The following is an 18,712-nucleotide window of genomic DNA, read 5'->3' as shown; positions in this document are numbered from 1 at the left end:
GGAAACCATGGCAGGGAAGAAAGTCAGAAGGAACAGTCCATTTCAGAACCATTGCCAAAGTTAATTCAGTGTTCCCTGAGTTGATGTGTCCTAGCTATTGATAAGATGGCAGCTTTTTTCAGAACTACATTGCATAGTGTCATACCAATGGTCAGTTTTATTAATCAACAGTATTTACATTGTACATTTTCATGTTTGCAATGAACAAAATTTACTTTTTCATGCCAAATATCAATGTCACATGAGATTTTAAAAAATCACTGGTATTTTCTTGTGGTTATTGTTGTTGGTAAAGACATTCCATTATCACATTATCTCTCACATATAACAAGGTTAGATCACTGTAGTTTTCTTTTTAATACAAATAATATATTTTCATTCTTAGAGCATTTTTAGGTTTACAGATTAAAACTGAGTAGAAAGTACAGATTTCCCACATACCCTCACCCGCAACATACACGCACCGTTTCCCCTCGTGTAGTACACTTCTTAGAATTGTTGGACTTATATGGGATATACTGTTATTAACTGAAGTTCATAGCTTACATTTGGATTCACCATGTTTGTTTTACAGTTCTGTGGGTTTTGACAAATGTGTAATCTCATTGAATACATAGTTTAAAGCCCTTCACTTGGGGAAGAGCAGAGTCTCCTAGAAAGAGTGAGATAGAAAAGGGGACCAAGGGCCTGGCCAGTGTGGTTTAGCCTTGACCCATGAACCAGGAGGTCAAGGATCGCTTCCTGGTCAGAGCACACACTGGGATTGAGGGCTTCATCCCCAGTAAGGGGCCTGCATGAAGCAGCCACTCAATGATTTTCTCTCATCATTGATGTTTCTATCCTTCTCGCCCTCTCCATTCCTCTCTCTGAAATCAAAACATATTTAAAATAAAAAAAAAGGGGGGACCAACCGGAGGAAAGAACTTAGTAGTTGGAGAGCACAACTACCTACCATCAACTCGGACTTTTTAAAGGAATCTGAGAAGAGATTTCTCAAGGCTCTGAAATGTTGCCATGGGGGCAATCTTTTGTCATCAACGGGTGTTAATCTGCTTTGTTTTGTTTATACATCAACTAGAGGCCCGGTGCATAAATAGAATCCACCTGCCCTGATTGGCTGAACTGGGGGGAGAGAAGGGGGAGCGGTGCCTCGGACGGTAGGCTGGCCACCCGTCCCTGATGGTGGTGGTTATTGGGGGTGGGCCAGCAGGGGGCAGGGGAGAGGGAGGGGCCTGGAGATAACCCACTGAGCTGGAGCTGAGCATGGGGCCCCAGGCTTCCCAGGGAGGACGGCCTCAGCAAGGAAACAGAAACCACCAGGAGGCTCTGCAAACAGGCCTGAGCTCCCTTTGGCCAGATGGACTCAGAGCTGGTGTCTCTGTGTGTGCATTAGACACAGCCCGGCACTCACCTTTGTCTGTTGGTCAAATCCGTGGCATAGGAAAATGTGTTCCCCTTCTTTTCTTTGGGCCCTTACAACAAATACAGGCCAATTGGAAGATGTGGGCCCCATGGCAGAGCCAGGCCCCACAATCACCCAGAATGTAGGCGTAAGACAACTGGGTAGCAATCTCCATGGAACAGAACACACTGTTTTAGTGTCTTAATTCTCCCCTAAAATGTACCCAAACCACTCCTCTTTAGCCAGGATAGACTGAACTAAGGAACCAAAGACCAAGTTTCCTTGGAGGTGGGATCCACTGGGAGCCAGCTGGTGGCAAGACTCCTTCCCCCCCAACCCCCCAGGCTCCGTGTGCTCAGAGCTGGTCTGTTTCTGGTGGTGCTGGGTCCTGGCCTGCTGGTCTGGTGGCAGGTCCACAGGGTTTCTCTCCACCGCCTTCCTGGCCTCCCAAGCAGTACCCTTCAGCCAACACACCAGGCAGCTGTTGCTAGAGCTGGGACTCAGAGAGTGAAGGAGTTGGACCTGCAGGTGGCCAGGTTGAGACCCCACCCTGCTTCTCAGTCTCGCTTGAGTGGATTGGGCCAAAGCCCGCTCCCAGAGACTGGTGCCACGTGGGGAGGATCATAGTGGGGAGAGGGACTCCTTGGTTTGCCAGCCTTGTTGACGATCATCTCGGTGCCCAGCTGATTGAATTCATCTTATAGAGCCTGCTTCTCAAGCTGCATGCTTTACCCTAGCTACCTTCTCATTCTTCTTTACTGGTGACTTGGCGGCAGCTGTGCAACTAGCTCCAGGGATCTCTGGCTCTGCAGCAGAGCTGGTGGCAGCCCCTGCAGCCAGCACATCATAGCAATGGGTTGTTCTGGTTGTTCTACCATAATGGTCGCTGGGTTTTTATTATATAGACTAGAGGCCCGGTGCACAAAATTAATGTACTGGGGTGGGGGGGGGTTGTCCTTCAGTCCAGCCTGCATCCTCTCCAATCTGGGACCCCTGGTCCTGATTGGTCAGTTTCTATGCCAGTCAGAGTCTCTGGGCCTATCAACAGGGCCTGATCAGAAAAGCAGGGCTGATCAGCAGCCCCAGGGGAGGCCAGGAGAGAAATGGAAGCGTGGCTGCTGACCAGACCCAGAGAGAAAAAGAGAGGCAAGGGCTGATCAACAACTGCCACAGAGGCTACAGATCAGACCCTGCTTCTCTCTTCAGGCCTCTCTCTAGGCCTGATTTACAGCCCTCTCAGCAGTCAGTGCTGGGTTGCCATGACAACCCAGCATTGACTGCAGGACTGACTTCTGGTTGGTAGAGCCTCCGGTTGTGAGGGACCCAGGGTTTTTATATTTTAGGATGGCCCTGCAAGTGTGCAGAAGGATATTGTTAAGATCCTCAAGCAAGTTGGATAAAGCGATAGCAGTCCCCAGTTTCTTGGCTGACCCTTTTGGGGAGTGAATTCTATAAGGTATTTGCTCAATAGCCAAAATGTAAAGAATCCACCACAAAAGAGACCTTCAGTGGGTGTTTTGCTTTCTTATTTTTATCTTTGTTCCAATTCAGTTGTACTTTGAACAGCAAAGAACCTTAAAACTGTAACGTTTTTTTTATAGCCTCTGCTCTGGGTGGTAACTAAAATAGTATGATTTTAGCACGTAGCCCTAGAATTGCCCTGGAGTTTCATTCTGTGCAGCCTCAGGCTTCGTTCACCGGTACCCTGCAAACATTCACCGGGGGTGACAGCGGCATCCAGGTGAGCCGCAGGCTCTCTGCTTCCTTGCAGAGCATGGCGGAGATTCTTTGGAGGAGCGTCTCTTTTTCAGGGGGCTGGGGAAGAATGATGAATGGGTGCCTTGTTCTGAGGCACCATTCTGTTTCCTACAAGCGAAAGAACTGACGGGCAGCTGTTAATCTCTGTGGTTTCATGAGCCCTACCTTGCTCTCCAGTTAAGATCACCCACCCCGTGAAAAACATGTGCCGGGGCGATGGAGCAGAGTTTCGCCTTATTCATTAGGCCGGGGTCCTCGTTAGCGACTTCTGCATAAGATAAACACCGGGCCGTGCAGACACGGCGAACAAGAGCCCGCTTCATACCAAGCGCCATGATAAATGTCTCCTGTGGCCCTGGGTTTCAACTCTTAACATCTGTGATCTCCCCATCTCCACGGCAACATAAAGTAAACAAGAAAAACAGCTCAAATCCAGGAAAAGCGCAGCGGGGAGGGATGTCTGTCCTGAAAGAAAACAAGGGCTTCACAGGCGCTCACATGCCAGCAAAAGGGCCCATGTGGAAATTAACAGTTGGTCGACAGAATCAGCCGGGAGTGGATAAGGCCGGTTGTGGAAACAAGCAGACGCAGAACGTCAGAGTGTTTGAAGAAGTGTCTGCTTCCAATAGGAGGCCTGAGGGGAACATCACTCCTTATAGTCATGGGCTTGTACGGTACGCATTTCATATGTGTACCAATGTGTTTTGAATTATAAGCCTGTTCCGTTACACTGTATTTAAAGGGAACAGTGGATTATAAAAGTAATGGTATCAAGCAAAGAGTCGGGAACTGATGATTTAGTTTCTGCCACAACAGCTTCTTAGCAAAGCTGTGGTCTGCCAAATAGATCTCCTTGGGTCTCTGCCCTACCTGCACCCCAACAAACGGGGGTTCCTCCTTTGCCCCCGCCCCCCTGCCCACCGCACCCACCACTGGAGGAAGGAGAGATAGTGCATTTGGGAGACTCCTGGCCCCCACAGTTGGTGTGAGACAATTAAGTGGCCTCTGGGAGAGAGGAATGTGCCCTCAAGGGCATCCGAAAACCCTCAGGGATAGGATATTTTCAAGAATGGGGATTTTTGAGTCAAATTAATTTTTAGTTAACTGTAGTGACTGACACTGTGACTTTGACCTTTCCATTCACTGAGCCTGATTAAACTCATCTTAAAAAAAGGGGGGGGGGGTGGCCTTCACGACTCTGGAGTTCTACCGGTCTATGAATTGGACACAAAGCATGATTTTGTTTCAGCCTTTGTGGAGAAAAGCTTAGAATGTCTGGGTTTACCATACCACCGTAGCAAAAAATGTGCATGGGTTACAACCAGATGACAGTGTGTGTGTGTGTGTGTGTGTGTGTGTGTGTGAGAGAGAGAGAGAGAGAGAGAGAGAGAGAGAGAGAGAGAGAGAGAGACTGAGGGCCCTGAGATGGACTCGCTGTGTAACTTGGGGGAAGTTACTCAATCTTTCTTGGCTGTGGTGTCTCCATCCCTGCCTATGGGGAGAATAGTCCTCGCCTTACAGCATTGCTGCAGGAGTATTTGTAAGTGCTCAATAAATGGTAACTGTCATATTTTTACAGTTTTGGGGTCAGTTGCTCTAAGAATATTTTTGATCATGTAGGTAAGATTTTCTCATAGTGGGACTTGTGCAGTGTGGTTTTTGAAGCGATCTCAGTGCTTCATGATGCTGATTCCATTTGGCACTAAGTATGTGTGAATCTGCACTGAAGATCTACCATGTTTGTTTGTGCTGTGTTTTTTTTTTTTTTATTGTTGTTGTTTGTTTAAATTTCTTTTTACTCTCATTGTTTCCATCTTTCTCCTAAAAATAAAGTCTAGCGAAAGCATTCTGGCTAATTTAATAGTCTAGAATAGTTGGGTTCTAATGAGTGGAGATTTTTTTTCACATGAATTGTGTACAGGCATCTTGCCATTTATTCACAGGTAAGTGTTCAAATTAAAAGCTAACCAGAAGCCAATAGCCATGAAGATGACTCTGGAGCAGGCTCTCTCTATATTGAGAGAGTTTTCTTCCAGCTAAGTTTCTCTTCATCTCTTGCTTTCTTATTTTTCCACGACTCTCTTTTTGTGTTCCTTCTCCTTATCTCCTGATTACAGTATTCTCTTCGTTCCAACCCTGTGGTATTTTGCCACTTCTTTACCACTTCTTATTCCATCCCTGCTTCCTTTCCATTTTATTTTCTATAAAGTTTACTTCACTGATCCACAGAACTGGTTATGGAGGGTCCCTTTTCTTTAGGATAAATGCTGGAGGGGCGGGTGGGCTTCCCTCTGAGTGTAGGGTATGGATGTGCAGCTAACCACTGAGTAGGTTTCTGGAGGATGGCTGACCTGACGTCAGAGATTCCAACCACTCAGGATTTAGACACATCAGGCTGAGCACTAGCCACTGCCCAAGGTCACAGTGACTCCAGGGCACTGAGACTCTAACCAGCTACCCTGGGTCGGAGGGAGTGCCTGTGGTTAAGAGTAGCGTTTGTATTTGATTGAAAGGACAAATATGGCATCTGGGCTGCCTGACCTGAAAGGATTATAAATAAATAAATAAATAAATAAATAAATAAATAAATAAATAAATAAATAAATAAAAAGGCTAAATTAACCTCTATCCCAGTTTTATTATCTACAAACCCCCAAAATAGGGTTAAAATGATTGATGTATGCAAACACAAACACCAGCTGACCTCTAATATTAACTCTGACCCCCATCCAAATCTGAGTGCTAAGCCCATCTCTACCAGTTATCAGCTGTTAACCTTGGATAAGTTACTTAATGTTTTCACATTTCAATTCCCTCTGTAGAAAGATGTGACACCTATATTTTTTAAACGTTTTTTAATTGTTAACACTTTACCGATGTCTCCCATTTCCCCCTCTTTACCCGCCTCCATCCAGCCCCCCGCCCTGCCCCTTGGCTATCATCACACTGCTCTCTGTGTCCGTGGGCTTTGCATATACGTCCTGTGGCTAACCTTGTCACCTTCTTTTACTCGGTCCCTCCCCACACCCCTCCCCTCTGAGAAATGCCAGTCTGTTCCATGCTTCTATGTCTCTGGATCTATTTTGTTCATCAGTTTATTTTGTTCATTAGATTCCACAAATGAATGAGATCACGTGGCATTTATCTTTCTCTGACTGGCTTATTTCACTTAGCATAATTTCGCTCTCTATGTCCCTCCATGCTATTGCAAAGGATAAGAACTATTGTACTTCTTTTTTTTTTTTACAACCTCATAACATTCCACTGGCCACACCTAAATCTTGTATAATTGTAACCGGGATTACATTAGATCACGTGTGAAGTGTGTTCAGGGTAATTTGAGGTTTCCGTGCAGTTTCTGCCGCTCGGCCTGGAGTTTTAATATTTCAGAAAAGCTTTGTTCATGTTAAGAGCAGGTTAGGGTCGGTTTGGCTCCATGCCCTACCCTAGTCCTCATGCCTGACATTAATTGATAAGATAGTGAGCCTCTCAATATTGTGCTATGCACCGCTGCTCCCCGCACCCATAAATCCACACACACTTGGCACCCCCAAATTCCTATTTGGCTCACTGATGACTTGAGTTGTCCCCTAGGGAAGAAAAAGCTAAAAACTGCAGGCTCAAACCCCATTTTCCTACTAGGTCTGTGAAGAGCAGTGGGTGGCAATTTTGCCTCCCAGGTCATTGGAAAATGTCTGGAGAGGGTTGTTGATAGTCACAACTTGGGGCGGGGTGGGATGGGATGGGATGGGGTGGGGTGGGTCAGAGGTACAACCCTCCACAATTCCAATCGCGCTGAGGTTGAGGAATCCTCACTTACAGGTAGCCCGTCAGACGAATCATTTTGTGAACAGGGGATCTCTTTCGGCTTTAGGACCTCACTACTTAGTAACCCTGAAAAAAACAAAAGTCTGGCTAACGAAGGCATTCAAAGGCATTGCAACCATTTTTAACCTGAGCTGCTGTGATGCATTGAGAGAAGCATGCTTGCCTCTGGGACAAAAAGCTCTGTAGCCTTTTGCACGCCAAAAAAAAAAAAAAAAAAAAAAAAAGCGCTCAGGGCTTGCTATTCAGCAGCAAGAGAATCTGTCCATAAAAGGGATGGACTTCGCTGCCCGCAGGGATTCCCTGCAAGGGTTTCCCTTGTGAGCTCAGAAGTCACTGGAAAATGGCAAGGTTGGCCAACCTCCACCACAGAGTGTTTATGTTCCCCGGGAGGTGAGAGCCGAGGCCGCAGGGAAGGGAAAGGACTGTCGCCCTAAAAGGGGTTGTTTGGGAGCCATCGCGGACCCAGCCATCAGACAGCTTCGCTGGGAAAGGCCCCTGAAGGAACGGCCTGGGCTTTTTTCTCAGTGGAAACAGTGAGGAAGGGACCATGAGGAGAGGGCGCCTGCGGTTCTACACTAAGGAGACAAGGGCTGGGACCCCAGCTCCTCCAGCTGCCTGCTCTTCGGGATCCTGGACAAAGAACGGAAAATAACTAACCTTACTGCCCATCTACCGCCGGCCAGATGGACTGCTGGTTTGGCATATTCCGTACAGATCCACTTTACTTTTCCAATAGCACTTTGAAGTAGCTTGGCTAAGTCAGACAGTCAGTAGCTGGCTAAGCCATCCGAGGTTTGCTTGACGCCAGAGCCATGATTTTCCAGCTATACCACACCGTCTCCTCCCCCCCCCCCCCCACTCCACCCCACCCTCAGCCTCTTTGAGCCTCAGTTTCCTGGCTTGTTAAATGGACGCAGTCCCATCACCTCAAAGGGCTGTTAAGAAGGTGCATTGGGAGCAATCTCTGGTCTGCAGTGGCCCTGGCCTCCAGGGGGCGATAAACCTCCTGTTTCCCTCCCTCCATGCCTCTGCCTGGCTGGTCAGCCAGCCACACCCCTGGGGCACAGCAGCGTGCTGAGCCAAAGGCCCTGCGCCCTTCTGGGGCTGGCTTCTGTCTCCTCCTCTTTCTCTCTGCGAAGCCACAGTCAACTCCCTGTCCCCTTGGCCTCCCTTTCCCCTTCCACTTCTGAGGACAGTGAGAGGAAGTGGGCCAGGCCTTGCTCCTGAGAACTGGGAAGACCTGCTACTCCTCCCCATTGCTCTCCAGGCCACTGGCCTGGCCTGGGCCCCTGTGGTGGCCCCGGCAGCTCATCGGGAGGCCCCAAAGCAATTGTCTGTCCTTCCCCAGTATTCTTGGACAATGGGTAGAAATGGACAGGACAGACCTCCCCAGGCTTCTCCCCAATGGAACAAAAGGAAGCCTTCTGAGCTCAGCTGGCTCCCCAAATAAACTCCGCATTGGCTGTGGAATCCAACTCTGCTGAAAACGGTCTTACTTTGACCTGGTTTCATAAATTTGTACACTTATCTCTCTCAGGGAGGCTTTCCAAAGTGGGTGATCCAGGGCAGGGTTCAGCTATTCCTCCGTTTCCAGACCACATATGATACCAACAACACCCCTTGGTCTGCGGGACCCTCATTCCTAACAGTTGGTGCCTAACAAATGTTACCCCTCCTGGAAGATAAACAGAGCTGGGAGATCAGACAGTTTTAGGGAGGTTTCAACTTAGGGTCCCAGTAAGATCAGTACTAAGGGGAACCTTTGCTTCTCTCCTGGGGCAAGTTCTCTGAAAGTTTTGGCCAGTGGACGAAGGCCTGAGACAGAAGCAAGATACTTCTCTGTGGAACAGGGAGGCACATTTATCATTATAGTTTGGCTTCATTCTTAGTTTGAATCATATGGATTTGAAATATTCCAATACATTATCTATAAACAACATTTTAAAAAAATGTAAATTGCTTCATTTCCCCGCCCCCCTAGAGGTGGAGGTGAGGGGAAAGCTCAAGAATAGTCCATTCCAGAACCGGTGGGCTGAGTGAGTCTATCACCTTGGTGAGGCTATGTGCTCTGTGGTGGCCCAAAGAGCTGGGAACAGCCCGACCCAAAGCTGTTGACTGTGCTGTGTGAGCATTCTGTTGTCTACATGTTCCAGAGCTTTGTGAGTGAGTGTGGTACCTATGGCCCTGCTTTTGCTTGTTTGTTTGTTTTTATCATTTCCTGTCGCTGTAAGAGAAGATCCTCTTCATGTCATACAACAATTTCATACAAATGCCTGTTCAGTGGTGGAGCTAAAGCTTAAAAAGTCTTCTTAAAGCCCTGGACTTGAAGAAGTGTGGCTCGGTTGGTTGGGCATCCTCCAGACACCAAAAGGTTGCCGATTTGATTTCAGGTCAGGGCGTATGCCTGGGTTGCAGGCTTCATCCCCAGTAGGGTAATGCAGGAGGCAGCTGATGGATGTTTCATTTTTACGTTGATGTTTCTATCTCTCTCTCCCTCTCCCTTCCTCTAAAAATAAAGAGTCATTAAAAATGTTCTTAGAACTAAAAGAGGAGTTGGCATACTTTTTTCTGCAAGAGCTGGAGAGTGTGTATGTTGGGAGTTGCATGCCATACGGTCTCTGTCACAGTTATTCAACTCAGCCTCTAGGGCGTGGAAACAGCCACAACAACACATAAATGAGTAAGTGTGACTGTGATCCAATAAGATTGTGTGTTTGGATACTAAAATTTAAATGTTGCATAACTTTCAAAAATTCTTTCACTTTTTTCTTACTGTTTAAAAATGTCAAAACCATTCTTTCCTTGTGGGCTGTACAAAAACAGGTGATGGTCCAGAGTTAGGCCCGTGGAGTAGCAGTTAGATAACATCAAATGCTACTAAACAAATGTTATTTATGTGTTTAAAAACTTTGTTTGAAGCAAAAATAAGTTACAATGTTTATTGATTTACGTAATGCACACACAGGCATATACAGGCGCGTGTACACACATGCATATGTACATATCCCCATGGAAAATTACTTTTAAATTGTTGAGGATGATGTGCTTATAGACACCATTCAATGTGAAACTAGATCATTCTTCAAGTCTCTGTGTCAGAAAGGGCAAAAATAGATGGCATTGTGATGTCTTATAAGTAATAGTTGTATTAATTGGGTACCAGTTAGAGATCCAAAGAGACTAAAAATACTATCACTTGTATCAGTGTATCTTTTTATGTTAGAGTCTGGATTGGCACCCAGATCTTAGTCTCTTGTCGACCTGAACACTCACCTCTTACCTCATAGTCCATAATGGCTGCTTCTCCTCTCACATCAAATCTACATTCCTGTCAGTAAGAGAGGACGGGAGGGGAGGGCAACTTGGTCATAATATTTATTTTTTTAAAACACTGCTTTCACCTTCCAGCCAAGATGGAATAATGAGAACTGGATTTATCTTCTCATTTCAAACAACAACAACAACAAAAAGGCAGAACATAAAACAATAGTTCTCAAAATATTGGAGACAACAAAGACAGTGATCATGAAAAAAAGGCAACAAGTGAGGGGAGCCCTTCAGTTCTCCCAGGCCTGGTGCAGGACAGGAAATCCAGAGGTGAGGATAGTGGAGGGAGGAGGGAGGAGGGAGGAGAGTGGGAGCGGGGGGGGGGGGGGGTGCCTGGGAGTCCTGGGAAGGGTCCGAGGGGCAGAGTACGGGAAAAGAGATGCTTGCTGTAAAGGCGAGCCAGCCTGGAGACCTGCAGAGGTTTCCCCACCCCCAGGTCTCACATACGCATGGTTACTGTAGGTGTGTGAAGAACTCACCAAGGCCTGGGAAAGAGTCACCTGAAATTATTAGTAGAAAATTTCTCTAGAGCTCACACAGAATCAGGAAGCGCTCCCCTTCCCACCCGCCAGAGTAGAAAACCCTCTAATTCATGAGCATCAGGGAGAATTCTCAGAGGGCTTTGCCTCAGGAGTAGCAGTGGTCCCTCCTAGCAATGTTAAAATAGGACCTAAAAGGATCCAATTGTTTCCAAGTGCAATGGGACGAATGGTGGCCACAGATACCCATTCCTGATTTCTGGAGCCAGTAAATGTTCCTTCTTTGGAGAAAGGATCCTCACAGATGTGATTATGTTAGGATCTCAAGATGAAGAGGACATCTGGTCACCCTGATGAGCCCTAAATGCCATCACAGGTGTCCTTCTAAGAGGGAGGCAGGCAGAGGGCCATTAGACACACACGGAGAAGACGGTGAGAGGAAGACAGAGGCAGAGACTGGAAGGATGTGGCCAACGGATGCTGGCACCACAGAAGTGTGTCCTCCCTGCAGCCCTTGGACATGCCGTGCTGACACCTTGGTTTCAGACTTCTGGCACCAGAATTGTGAAAGAAAAAAAGAATTCTTAATTTTTATAAGCAACTGAGTTTGAGGTAATTTGTTGCAGCAGCCTCAGGAAACCAACACACCAAGTAATTTAACTGCATCCCACAACAAAAACTCAACAATATTTAAAGGAATGCAAAATTATTCAGCACCTAACAAGACACAAGTCCTAGAGTCTAACAACCAACCAAAAATCATCGGGCATGTAACATGTAGCAAAACGAGGAGAAAGAGCAATCAGCTGAACCGACCCAGAGAAGACCCAGAGGATGCAATTAGCACACACTCTTTCTCTGTCAGACCAGGACCTGCTGCTGCCGTGGATACAGCTAACATCCGGAGTTCTATCACTGACACGATGACACGGAGAACACTGGCAGACAGCTGGCCGGCTCAGCCATGACGGTAAAAACACACACACACACACACACACACAAAAAAAAACAAACTTGTCCCACCAGTTGTCTTCCTCAGGATTTTAAAGTTGCACACAACTGAAACAGATGTGATTGATTTGAGCAGAAAAAAAGCATTTAATAAAAGGATATTGTGTATTTCAAAGACTTTAGAACAAGGCTTAGAAACCAAGCATGAACAAATGAGGCCTGGCAGCCGCCAGAACCACAGCCAATGCCTTGCTCCAGAGCCCAGCTAGTGCGGGTCGCGCCGGGCGCCACCGCCTGCCCACCGCTCGTCACATGGGCAGCTGCTGCTCCTCAGCCACTGTTGGACCAGAAACGTCCTATTGTTGGCACCGCTGCTGTCAGCCTCCTTGTCTCTGTTTCTTTGCATCATCACCTAAAGGCTGCGCTGGATGCCTCCTGCAGACAGAGCCTCAGTCACAGTCTGAGCCTCAGGGAGTCTGGGAGGGTGTGTCTCAGCTTCAAGCATGTTTGCCTTGAATCAAGATGTATCAGAGCTAAGGTGACCAGATTTTAACATTGGTAAAGCAGGACACCATTGACTGGACGGGGGAGGGGGGGTTTTCTTGATTAAAAATTTTGTCTATATGGAGCAACAAAATTTTCATAGAACGCAAAAATAGTATTGTAATATATATATTTTTAAATTTCAACATAAGTACAATTTACAAATATAATAAATAAATAAAAATTATGTATAGTCGTGTCACTTTCAAGGCCGGCGCTAGACTTTTTGCCGCCACTATAAAATATAAATAATATGAGTACTGTCTGCTAAATTCAAGAAAATTTATGTATTTATGAAATAAATAAATTACTTACCTAAATTATCTGAATAGCTGATTTGTAATGACATTACTTGTTTAACTAGCTTACTAGCACGCAGTATGATGTGTATCGTCTGAGAGACAGTTACAAAATGTTTTCATCGTTGCCAATCCCCAAAAATGCCATTGTTCATTAAGTCCAAACAATGGTGGTCGAATTCTAACAACTGATCAACAATGCGAACTTCGATAAGCAGTTCTCGATAATCAGTTCTCAACAATTATTTGTTATTATTAAAGTTTAACATTATAAAATTTACAAAAATAATATAAAACTCATATCCTGGCTAAATAGCCACATGGCCACCGAAAACCGTATATTCCCTTCCCGTTCTCCCGCCGTTCCCTAGCTTGTCATGCATTCTTTCCAAAAATTGGGACTTTTTTAAAACGCCAAGGGACACGGGACAAATTGTTAAAAATCAGGACTGTCCCGCCAAAAGCGGGACGTCTGGTCACCTTAATCAGAGCCCTGGCCAGCACTGCTCAGTGGTGAGAGCTTCAGCCTACATACCCGAGGGTCCATGTTTGATTCCGAGTCAAGGCCCCGTATCTCAGTTTCAGGTTCAATCCCCACCCTGGTCAGGGTGTGCTGGGGAGGCAGCCAATTATTGTGTCTCTCTCACATCACTGTTTCTCTTTTGCTATCCCCTCTCTCTCTCTCTCAAAATCAATGAAAAAAGTATCCATAGGTGAGGATTAACAACAAGAAAATATGTCTATGAAAAGAAATCTTCTCAAAACTGGAAGAGGGTACAGAACCTGAACAGCTAAATAATAATAGTAACAGTGATGACTGACAAAGGTCCATTCCACGAGTTCGTATTATGCTGATGCTAGAGAGCCATGAGTGCAGGGCAAAAGGGAGATCCTAGCATGGGTGACTCAGCTCCTACTCCTTAGGACCCAAGGCTGTCGCTCAGCTAAGGCTGCTCTTACTGTTTATTCCTGATGAATAAATTTAGCCAGACACATTTGAGATTTATGAATGATCACTAGGGAGTAAATCACCTAAGTCTTTGTTATTACCTTCCTATTTTGGGTGAGTTTTTTTTTTTCCCCCTAATATTAGTTAACTTATTATTTATTGGCTACTAACCTTTGTATCCAGGATAGGGAAGAATAAAATCTGAAAAGAGAATGGCAGCCTGGCAGGTGTGGCTCAGTGGATGAGCATCAACCTATGAACCAGGAGGTCACGGTTCAATACCTGGTCAAGGCACACTCCCGGGTCCTGGGCTTGATCCCCAGTAGGGGGTGTGCAGGAGGCAGGCAATCAATGATTCTCATCATTGATGTTTCTCTCCCTCTCCCTTTCTCTCTGAAATCAATAAAAATATATATATATATATATATATATATATATATATATATATATATATATATATATATGTATGTATGTATTTTTTTTCTTTTCTTTTTTTAAGAGAGAGAGAGAGAGAGAGAGAATGGCAGGTAGTTAAACGGACGGTTGAGAATGACTTTGGCTCTGTTTTCGTCCTGACTACTAGCTTCCTGGATTAATTCTTTGACCTGATGAATCTTTTTTTTTTTTTAATATGTTTTTTAATTGATTTTTTTACAGAGAGGAAGGGAAAGAGATAGAGAGCTAGAAACGTCTATGAGAGAGAAACATCAACCAGCTGCCTCTTGCACACCCCCTACCGGGGATGTGCCTGCAACCAACGTACATGCCCTTGACCGGAATCGAATCTGGGACCCTTCAGTCCGCAGACCGACGGTCTACCACTGAGCCAAACTGGTTTCTGCGACCTGATGAATCTTAAGCAATCACCCATTCTCCTTTACTGAAAGGAAGCGTTAGATTAGGGGATGGCTGACTGAAGGACAGTGTTTTAGACAGCTGCGTTAGTGTGTTTTTAAGAGTAATGGGGAGATTCCTATGCTGTCCCAGTAGCTCTGTCCTTGGAAGTTAATCCCTTTCCATACGGCTCTCATTAAAATACAAAATCACAGGCGTGAGTCTTTCAGGTGATAACTAACATACATTGGGCACTACAGAGTGCTTCAGGCACAATAGCCCTATCCTAGGGGCATTATTATTACTCCTTTCCTATAAATGAGGGAAGTGAAGGACAGAGAAGTCAAGTAAGCTGCCCGAGGCCACACAGCTAGGGAATGGTATAGCCGGGACTCAGACCTCCAGAGTCTGCCTGCAACACCCACCTGCTTAGCCTCTGTCCTTTGCTGTCTCTCACCGAGGAGAGAGGTGGCAGGTACCAGACACAGGGCAGGTACATGCGGATGAAAGGAAGAAAGGAGCCCAGGTCAAGTCACCGCACACAGCCCACAGAGGGCAGGCTTGTGTCCCAGTGGGGACTCCTAGGGAAGATGCACAGCACCAAGAGTCCCTTATTCCTGGGAGGGAACCTCAGCTGTCTAGTGCACACCGGCCCTGACTTCAGGGCTCTGCCTTCTGAAGGAGCCCACAATGAATCCCATACCTCATGAAACTGCCAGCGCACCTGCCTCCTGAGGTGCAAGGACAACAGGGGGACCGAGGGGGCTGTGAGTGATGCTTAAATATATGGAAGATTATTTGCTGTCCATTGGGAACAAAGTCAGCAACACACGTACCATTGAGGCAAGCTCCCAATGGAGAGAGAATGAAAAGTGTGGGTCCCATTGCTAAATCTACCCTAACAGACAGATGTCTGGAGTCCCACAGAGGGATGTGGCCCCTGGATGCAGGCTCTGTGGACTCTGAACCCCAGAGCCTTTTCACTAGAGAGAGGAGTTCACCAAGCACCACACACACAGAAGTGTCACAGACATGGAGCCACGGAGTGGCTGCCGCTGCCGAGAAATTTACTAACCCTCCAGTGAATTATGAGTTTGAGTTCTGGGGAGCTGCCCCTTTCACAGAAAAGGCCAGAATCCACACCAGGATCCACATTCCGGCCTGAATCTCTCTCTGTCGGTCCCTGCTTTCCTCTCTGCCTCTCTCGTTCTCACAGCATCCACAGGGTCCGACTGTAAAGATAAATCAGACAACCAGGAACATTAGGAGATAAGTAAAGAGAACTAAAACCCAACAGCACCGAGCGATCCTCCGGTTCTCCCACCCATACCAGGCGATGGTGGAGACAAACAGGAAGGCATCTGCCAGATCCATCATGCAGGGACTCCGATGTCCCCATTTTTTCATCATCAGAGGAGTCAGGTACTATCAGCAGAAAGAGGCTTCACATACGGCCATGCCAGCACCACACTTTTTTTTTCTTTTTCTTTTTTTTTTTTAAACACAGACTTACGGCACTTAGACTGATAACAGATGATATCTCAGAAACGTCTTCTCTCTGGCATCCTGTCTTATGAAGAAACACAGAAACTGGCCGTGTGGATTAGTCTATAATTTTGGGGCCTTATTCATCTTTCAGAATTAAAAAAAAAAAATTTAAACATTGGTTAATATCATAATTAGGAACAACACAAGTTACAAAATAGCAATACAGAAGGTAATTTTAGGATTAAAATAGGCTTGGCTTTCATGATTCATAAGCTTTTATGTCAGACAAGCTGGCATTTGTGTGTGTGTAGGGGGGGGTGCGTTTTGGGAGGAAGGGGAGGGGGTGGAGTGGGGAGACCCGCAGATTTAGCTTGCTGCACCCAAAGGAAAGCTGCTCTTACCCAGCCCCCACCAGCCAGCTGGTCCCACCAGTCCTACCACACTGCTTGTCACAGTCCGTTCCACCTTCTGGTCTACCTCCCGTGGCTTCCCCTCACCTGTGCTGCCCACCCTAGACTTCTTTGGTTCTAATTCTACCTCTGCATTTCTCCCCGCCCCTTCGACCACCTCCTCCACCACCACTAACCTTCCACTCTAGTCTCTGGACCTGAGCTCCTCCTACCTGCCCTGAAGCTTTGCTCTATCCCTTTCACACTCTCTCTTTCTCCATCCCTTCAGCGTCACCGCTGGATCTACTCTCTGCCTGTAACCATACACTCAGGTCTCTCCTTTCTAAAGCAGCCAACCAACCAAGGAAAACCAAATACACAGGCACACACACAGAGCCATTTCCCTCCAGACAGCCCACTCCTGAAGCAGATGTCCCTCTCTCTTTCTCTATATCACAAACTTCTTTAAAAAGTCATCTTTGTCCACTGCTTCCATTCTGATACCACCCACTCCCTTCCTCATCCTTGCAATCTGGCTCCAGCTTCTGTCATTTTGTAATAGTTTTTTAAGGTCAGTAGCCAACCTGTTACCAAATGCAGTGTTTGGTTTTATTCCAATTTGTCCTTAATCACTTTATGTGACAGACCCTATTCTCCCACCCTAACCATGCCCCTCTCCTGAGAAGTTCTCCCACCTTTGTCCTCCCTGGTGATACACTCTTCCAGCTGTTCCCCCTTTTATTCCCATGTCTCCTCTATTTCCTCTTCTCCCAGCTCCAAATATAAGTTTTTCCTAAGAATCTGCCCTTGACCCTCTTCTCCATCCCCTCTTCCACATGTTCTGGTAAACTCATCCAGTCTCGTGGCTTTCTTCCTTCCTTCTCTGGGGCATTTTTGCATCCTCTTCTCTATCCCCGACAACTCTCTTGGCTCCAATTTGGCTTTACCACCTCCTTGCTGGATGTTTCCACCCATAAGGCCTACCAGTGTGTCTGTCTTAATAGGTTCAAATCTAAATTCATCCTTTTCCCTCTTGAACATTTATTTCTTCAAAATCCTGTTCATCAAGATCTTTCTAATCACATCAGCTCAAGTCATACATAGAATCTTTAATTCTTCCCTCTTTTTTTGTGCCACATCTGCTTAGTAGTCAAGTCCTGTCTAGTTTGTTGACAACATACATCTTTTGTGCTTGTTCTTGTGTTTTATTTCCACTGATTCCCTCTAGTTCAACATCTGAACAATCTCACTTAATGCTGTGACTTCCTAACGGGTCTCCGTGCTTCTAGTCTCACCCTCCAGAGCTGCATCTATGTTCTGACACGCTGCTACCATATTAACCTTCCCGAAGCACACATTTGTTTATTTGGCTATTGCAGACATTTTCAATGGCCATCCTATGAGTAAAGCATAAAGACCCAAATTCACACAATACACTTAACCCTCTCTACCTCTGGCCCCAAACTACCTCTCAAATTTTCTTTCCTATGAGTTTATTTTCTTTTTTTGTCCCCATTAGTTCTTTGACCACAAACGCACAGCACATGCTATATTTTTACATCCAACAGCAACTAACAAAAAACTCAAAATCACTTAATAACTCAATGTTTTATTTATAGCTACTGATAACTAAAAACATTGATTAAATTATATGCTACATATGGATTATGTACTGTACTCTCCCTATATAATTATGACAAGAAGTTCAGAAGCAGGATGGGCCTGGGCCTGGAGGTTCCCCCTGGGATTCTACTTCACAATTCTCTTGACTGCAGGGAGCTCTCCTTGGCTAATGATCCCCACTTTGGAACTCACACCACACTGATCACAGTGTGCTTTGTATTATAATTACCTGTTACCCAACTTATCCCTTTGGGGTTGGAGGAGGCCCCAATAAATTACACCCTTCTTTCCACCTGAGTTCTGAACCAAAGGAGTGAGAGGAAGGAGTGGCAGATAAGATCAAAACAACATTTTATTATTGACAAAACTGGTTCTGAAGAAAGGCGCTTTGTTGTGCTGCAACAATAGGCTTCCTAACACACGAAACCCCAGAATCTGAAGACTCCGCTGCTGTCCCAGCAGATGTGGACAACACACCTCTCTGGAGAGGGTGAGGCTAAGCGGTCCTTCCCAGTCAGGTGTCCGATGGTTACATCCAAGTCACTCACTTCTCCATCGGACAAGAAAATGTCTCCTAGAAACCATAGAACTCAAAATCCTCTTGGATAAAACTATAGTCTTGATTGGGAGTGTCCCACGTTGGGCTGCCAGTTGCAAGTGTCTCCCACAGGTCCCGCGTGGTTTAGGGATCAGGCTCTGGAGGAGGCTGCACACAAATGAAAGAGACTAGACGAGAAAATATTAATTTGGGAATTGGGGGCTAGGCTGGAACCCAAGAGAAGACTTCTCTTTGCTCTGGCCTTGCCATCCTTTTTATTCAGGTCTTGACTACACCCATATCC

Source organism: Pipistrellus hanaki (assembly GCF_964339955.1).
Source record: "Pipistrellus hanaki genome assembly, chromosome: 10".
In the NCBI taxonomy this organism is placed as follows: domain Eukaryota; kingdom Metazoa; phylum Chordata; class Mammalia; order Chiroptera; family Vespertilionidae; genus Pipistrellus; species Pipistrellus hanaki.
The sequence above is the reverse complement of the archived record's forward strand: the minus strand, read 5'-3'. Positions refer to the sequence as shown.